This window comes from Delphinus delphis, chromosome 8 (assembly GCF_949987515.2).
Source record: "Delphinus delphis chromosome 8, mDelDel1.2, whole genome shotgun sequence".
NCBI classification, from domain to species: domain Eukaryota; kingdom Metazoa; phylum Chordata; class Mammalia; order Artiodactyla; family Delphinidae; genus Delphinus; species Delphinus delphis.
The window spans coordinates 102,787,368-102,793,757 of NC_082690.1; the positions used below are offsets into that span (position 1 = coordinate 102,787,368).

The 6,390-nt window shown below is 51.3% G+C and overlaps 1 long non-coding RNA gene across 2 annotated transcripts; it reads right to left on the reverse strand.

Annotated features, from left to right (window-relative positions):
* Nucleotides 1–556: 556 nt before the first annotated feature.
* Nucleotides 557–5,969, reverse strand: LOC132430036 (uncharacterized). Of its 2 annotated transcripts, none has more exons than XR_009520430.1 (3): nucleotides 5,768–5,969; nucleotides 1,464–1,542; nucleotides 557–825 (listed from the first exon to the last, which is right to left on the reverse strand). It is a non-coding gene; the product is annotated as an uncharacterized lncRNA (long non-coding RNA). The 2 variants fall into 2 exon arrangements; XR_009520429.1 differs by having other exon boundaries at nucleotides 1,418–1,542.
* Nucleotides 5,970–6,390: the final 421 nt, after the last annotated feature.

Genomic DNA, 6,390 nt, shown 5'->3' on the forward strand with positions numbered 1-6,390 from the left:
CCATGCACCACAACTACTGAGCCTGCGCTCTAGAGCCCGTGCTCCGCAACAAGAGAAGCCACCACAATGAGAAGACCGTGCACTGCAACGAAGAGTAGACCCTGCTCGCCGCAACTAGAGAAAGCCCGCACGCAGCAACAAAGACCCAACACAGCCAAAAATAAAATAAAATTTAAAAATTAATTAATTAATTAAAAAAGAAAAGAGGAACAGAGCTGGACAACCTATGTTTGATATAATAGAATCAAGAATTCCGATAGAGCCATGCATAAATGATTAATTGATTCTCAGCCAAGGTGCCAAATGAATTAAATCGGGAAAGGATAATCTTTTATGGCAAAGGATGCTGGAACAGTTGGATAGCCCTAGAAAAAAAGAGAAAAGAAAAAAGAAAAGAAAAGGAGAGAGAAAGAGGGAGGGGCAGGAAAGAAAGAGAGAGAAAGGAAGAAAGAAGGAGGGAGGAAGGGAGGAAAGAAGGAAGGAAGGAAGGAAAAGAAGAAAGGAGGGGAGAAGAAACTCAACCCTACTTCACACCGTATGCAAAAATGAACTTTAACTTTTTTTTTATTTATTTATTGGCTGCATTGGGTCTTTGTTGCCGCGCGCGGGCTTTCTCTAGTCGCGGCGAGCAGGGGCTACTCTTCATTGTGGTGCGCGGGCTTCTCACTGCGGTGGCTTCTCTTGCTGTGGAGCATGGGCTCTAGACATGCCGGCTTCAGTAGTCGTGGCTCACGGGCTCTAGAGCGCAGGCTCAGTAGTTGTGGCGCAGGGCTTAGTTGTCCCGCGGCACGTGGGATCTTCCCGGACCAGAGCTCAAACTTGTGTCTGCATTGGCAAGCGGATTGTTAAACACTGCGCCACCAGGGAAGTCCCCCAAAATTAACTTTAAATGTATCATAGACCTAAACATAAGAGTTAAAATTATAACACTTTTAGAAGTTTAGAAAACAGGAGAAAATCTTAGCCACCTTGGGCTTGGCAAAGATATCTTCAATAGAACACAAAAAATGAGCGATAGAAGAAAAAAATGATATATTGGATTTCATAAAACAGAACTTCTGCTTTCCAAAGAGACTGTTACAAAAATAAAAAGGCAAGCCACAAACTTTGGAGAAGACATTTGAAAAATCTATATTTGACAGAGGACTTCTATCTAGAAAAGATAGAGAACACTTACAACTCAACAATAAAAAAAAGATCATCCAATTTTAAAACAGGGCAAAAGGTTTGAACAGATGCTTCACCAAAGAGGAACTAGGGAAGACAAATAAGCATATGAAAAAATTCTCTACACCATTAGGAAGATGCAAATGAAAACCACTGCAAAATGCCACCACACTCCCAAGAAGGGCAAAAATGTAAAAGACCAAGCGTTGGTGAGAATGGAGAACAGCACGGCAGCTTCTTAAAAACTTACACCTATGACAGCCACGTGACCCAGACACTCCGCTGTTTTTATTTACCGACAGCAATGGGAGGATTCGCCCCCTTGACGGCACGCGCTTGAGTGTTCACAGCAGCTTCATTTGCAACTCCCCAAATCTGGAAACGACCCGAATGTCAGTCAGCAGATGAACAGGTAACAAAATCTGCTATATCTATACAATGAAATACAAATGACATGTGCTTTTAAAACATGTTAGAAAACGCAAACTAATCTTTAGGGACAGAAAGCAGATTAGCGGTTGCCCAAGACGGGGGAGGGGAGGGAAGGAGGGATTTCCAAGGTGCAACAGGGAATCTCTGGGGTGATGGATACCTTCCTTATCTTGATTGTGGAGGTGGTGTCACAGGTGCGTGGATATGTCAAAAAGCATTAAACTGCACACATTTCTTGTAAACTTAAGCAAGTGCAGTCAGTTATCCTCAAGAAAACGGTAAGTAAATTTAAAAATTATAATCAAACGAACACTCATGTATTTAAGAAATCCGGCCTTGCAAGTACTCAGCAGCCCCCTGGGTGGCCCCCGACCTGTGACCCAAGGCAACCGCTAGCCTACATTCTCGTGTTTTCCTCGTAAATGTGCCGCCTGCTGACACATTCCTCAACGGCGACAACAGCATGGAATCCCGTAGTCTTCAGCCACTTCTTTCAACAACACTGTTATGTGTTTGAGATACAACCTCGCCCGATGATTGATCGTGCCTGTGGTTTGCTCCTTTTCTCCCCTTTATTCATTCATTAAGCTTGAAAGCAAACCTCAGGCAGCAGCGAATCTGCAGGGGGACAGCTCCCAGCTCAACTGAGGCCACAGGTGCCTGGCAGGAGGCCAGCGTAGCCCAGGGGCATGAGTATGGGGAACAGAGTGGGCTCTGGGGTCACGCAGGTGGCAGGGCTCAGTCCCTGGGGCCAGTGTCTGTGAGGAGGACTGTTGACTCTACTCTTGGTGAGAAGGGGCCATGCAAGGCTTTAAGTGGAGGGCTGATGGGATCTGACCTGATTCTGGAAGATGCTCTGGCTGGGAGAAGGGAATGGGTGACCAGGCGGGGGACTGGGGCAGGGAGACCCATTCAGGGCTACCAGGTCCGGGCAGGAGGTGACTGGCTCGCCTGGGGTGCCAGCAGTACCCCCTGGGGGAGTGGTCAGGGAAGGGGGGGCGTGATTTGCAGGAAGAGCCCTTTTTATTTGCTGAAAGGTTAGGAGTGGAATTTGAAAGAGGAATTGCCGAGACTTTGTGCGGTGTGTCTGAATGACCGCCTGGTGGCGTCTTACTGAGAGGGTGACGTGTTTTCCCCTAGGGGAGAGTGAGGGTTGTGACTCACACATCTGGGGAGACGAGGCAGGTGGAGAACCCAAGGGGGGTGAGGGCCGTGACCACCCAGATCCAACCACTGTCGCCCTGGAGCTTGTGAGCCCAGGGGTGCCAGTCAGTCAGAGGTCACAATTTTTATGTGAAGTCTCCAAACTGTTCAACGTTGGCTCAGTTGTTGAAAGCACAGCATTTGGGCCAGAGGTGTCTGGAGGAGAAAAGCCACTCTCCTCTCCCAGCCTCACCAGCCTGGATGCTCAGCTCCTTCCCCCTCGGGCGTGAGGCTCCTCCCTCCTCCGTGAGGTCATCCTGACCGTCAGCTGGGCCCCCCCCCCACCGTTGCCCCCACACCCTCTTGGTTTCTTTCATCACCCTTAGAATCTGTCTTCACGAAATTAGTGATTGGGGAGGCAGTAGAGCTGTGGCCCCCTCCCTCCACCCTGCAGGCTGGAATGCTTCTGTCTTGTTCTCACCACATGCCCAGAGCTTTGCTCCAGGGCCCAACTCAAGGTACCCAATAATTGTTTCTTGGGTGAATGAATGACGAGTGAATGAATGAATGAATGGGAGAGAAGAGAGTGAGGAGGCCGAAGAGAACGCCCCGTTGTTCAGTGGGGTTTCCATGCCGTTTGCCTCCACCTGCCGAAAGCCTGACCCTTCCTGGGGTCCATGGGGACAGCCCCGAGCAACCCCCAAGTTAGAGCGTGGACCCACCACCCATCCACAAACACCCCCTTTCCCACCCCCCTCCTCCTGGCACAGATGTCAGAACTCGCTACCCGCCCACGCCCCTCCCTCCCCATGGCATCATCGTGTTCTCTGGGCCCTCACTGGGTCCACCAAAGCCCTCTTCTGGGACATTTCTAAGGAAAATGGAGAAGGAAAATCAGCCCTCTTTGGGGGCGGAGCAGCAAGAATTGACGTCCTGGGGTGATGGTGCCACGCTTTCCCCTGTGTGGAGGAAACAGATCTGCAGCAAGAATGAAGCCAAGAGAGAAGTGGAAACAAGGGACAGAGGAGGGATGCAGCCCCCAGGCCCCCAGTGCAACTCTCCCCCTCATCTCGTGTGGGCTGGGGACAGTGCTGGTCCCAACCCAAAGCCTGGCGATGCTGCGCTGGGGTCCTGGGCCTGGCACAGAGGGTGGGGGCAGGGCACCCACCGGAGCCATGCGTGTCCCTTCAGGCTCAGTGGGTGGCAGGGGCCCTGCTGAGGCTGTGTGCCCAGCTGGGTGCCCGAGGCGGTGCTAATGGAGCACCAGTCACACATGTCCTCACAGCTGAGAACTGACTTCTCAGGGGTACAGCTGTCTTGGCTTGGGAAACTCCCTAGGCTAGGTCACGCGGGCCAAGGTGAGACCCTGAGGACACCAGTTTCTGCAGGAGAAACAGCAGCAAAAGAGAAGACAGAATGATCCTGGGTCGGGAGAAAACTGCTGAGAGAGGGTAAGGCGGAGGCTGCCCAGCGAACCCAGAGGCAAGGGCATCCAGCAAGCGAGGCTGTCCAGTTCCACCCGGGCATGTTCTCATGGCTGCCGGAAAACATGCCTCTGTCTCCTTAAGCCTCTAGGATTTAGGCAAATGGTGCAAATGTGTGTGGGCACGTGTGTGTGTGTTTGTGTAAATAAAGGCTGGGGGCTGACATTCAGTTTCCAAGGTACAGACCCAGCCAGGATAGAACCATAGGAAATCATAAGCCCGTGGTAGACAGCGACTCCAGCAGGACAGGAAGTAAGCAGGAGCCTGGAGCCCACCTTCACCCTCCCCGCAAAACCCTCCTTCATTTTGTTCAAATAGCACAGATGGGGAGAGAGTCCAAAGGTCCAATCCCCCTGACATCTGCATTACAGATGTTCTTCCTCGAAAAATAAGAGTTCTTCGTTAAAACCGTCAAGCAACGTTAGTTATATGTGAAAAGATGAATGACTTAGATTTACGCCAGCCCCACTCCATGGTGTACAGTTTAGTGCCTGTCCTTCAAACAACATCTATCCCTGCCTGATCGGACCCTGGACCGAACCCCACTCCCTACGAGCCCTTCTCAAGTTGGTCTCTGGGGTTCCCTGAATGTGTCCTCATGGTCAAAAAAAAATGATGATGGTGATGTTGATGATGAGGATGGTGACATTAATAACAGGCATTCACTGCTTGTCAGGGACTGTTACAAGTGCTCTACATAAACTGATTTAGTCCTCACCGAGCTTTATGAGATCGGAACTATTATCATCCCCATTTTACAGAGGAGGAAACTGAGGCTTAATGCCTTTTCTAAGGCCACACAGATTGGGCACAGCAGGAATTCAAATCCAGACAGCCTACTCCCGAATCTGTGTGAGTAACCGTCGAACCACACTGCCTCTCGTTTCAGGAGAATTCAGGGGTTTGTTAAAACCATGGCCGGCACTGGCTACGCTGATCTCAGGCCGTGCGTGTCTCATCCACAGAAGCAGAAAAGAAAGCTTCTGACTGCACGGTGTGTTTGCACATTGCCGGCCAAATCCTGCCACTGTGTTTTACAGTGAAATGAGAGGGATTTTGCCAAAATCCACGCACGCTTTCACTTACACTCCCCGCAGCTTTTCCTTGCATCCACCTAAAATTACTCTTCTTAACAATAGGCTACAGGGCTTCCCTGGTGGCGCAGTGGTTAAGAATCCGCCTGCCAATGCAGGGGACACAGGTTTGAGCCCTCATCCAAGAAGATCCCATGTGCCGCGGAGCAACTAAGCCCATGTGCCACAACTACTGAAGCCCTCGCACCTAAAGCCTGTGCTCCGCAACAAGAGAAGCCACCGCAATGAGAAGCCTGCGCACTACAAGGAAGAGTAACCCCCGCTCGCCGCAACTAGAGAAAGCCCGTGCGCAGCAACAAAGACCCAACACAACAAAAATAAACAAAATAAATTTATAAAACAGTGGTCCCCAACCTTAAAAAAAAAAAAAAAGGCTGCAACTCACAAAATCAAAGAGACAGCGACCAGGCCTTCCTAAGAATGCAGCTAAACCAGCGTATGACTTACTCAGTAAAGATGCTGAAATCCTAAAGGCCGAGAACCAGGGGGACCAGCAGGGGTGGTCCGGACCCCTGGCACAGGGGCCCCGTGGCGCAGGTTCCAGGGAAATCGTGCAAGGGCTGGGGGGGCCAGCCGTTTACATCCAGCCTTGTTAAAATGTGCCAGCTGGTCGCTGCCAGCTGTGGTCAAGACCCTGCGCAGAGCGGGGCAAAGTTCATCCTGTTTGAGCGGCTCGCATTCTGACGAGCCTTATTCCGACTGGCTGGTTAACATCTCCCCATTGACTTTTAACGTGAAATATCTTTTTGACGCAGCAAGGAGAGCGAAGTCCCTTTGGTGAAGGCAGGCTAAACTTGCAGGAGCTGCCAGGCACGTGAAAGGGAAGGAGCCGGAGCCACGGCTGCCCAAAGCTCTCCTTGACCTACTTAGAGCTGATCTGTTCCATGGGCCAGAGGAACCCCGGGGAGGGGGAGGGGAAGGGGGAGGGGAAGGGGAGGGGAGGGAGGAGGAGGGGTGGCTCCTGGGAGGCCGAAACAAACGGGGGGCTGTGACCAGGGCTGTGGCAGCCCGCACACGGGGGCCAATTAAAACCATGCTATACTTACCTCCAAGCTTTGGCCGCCTGCCCG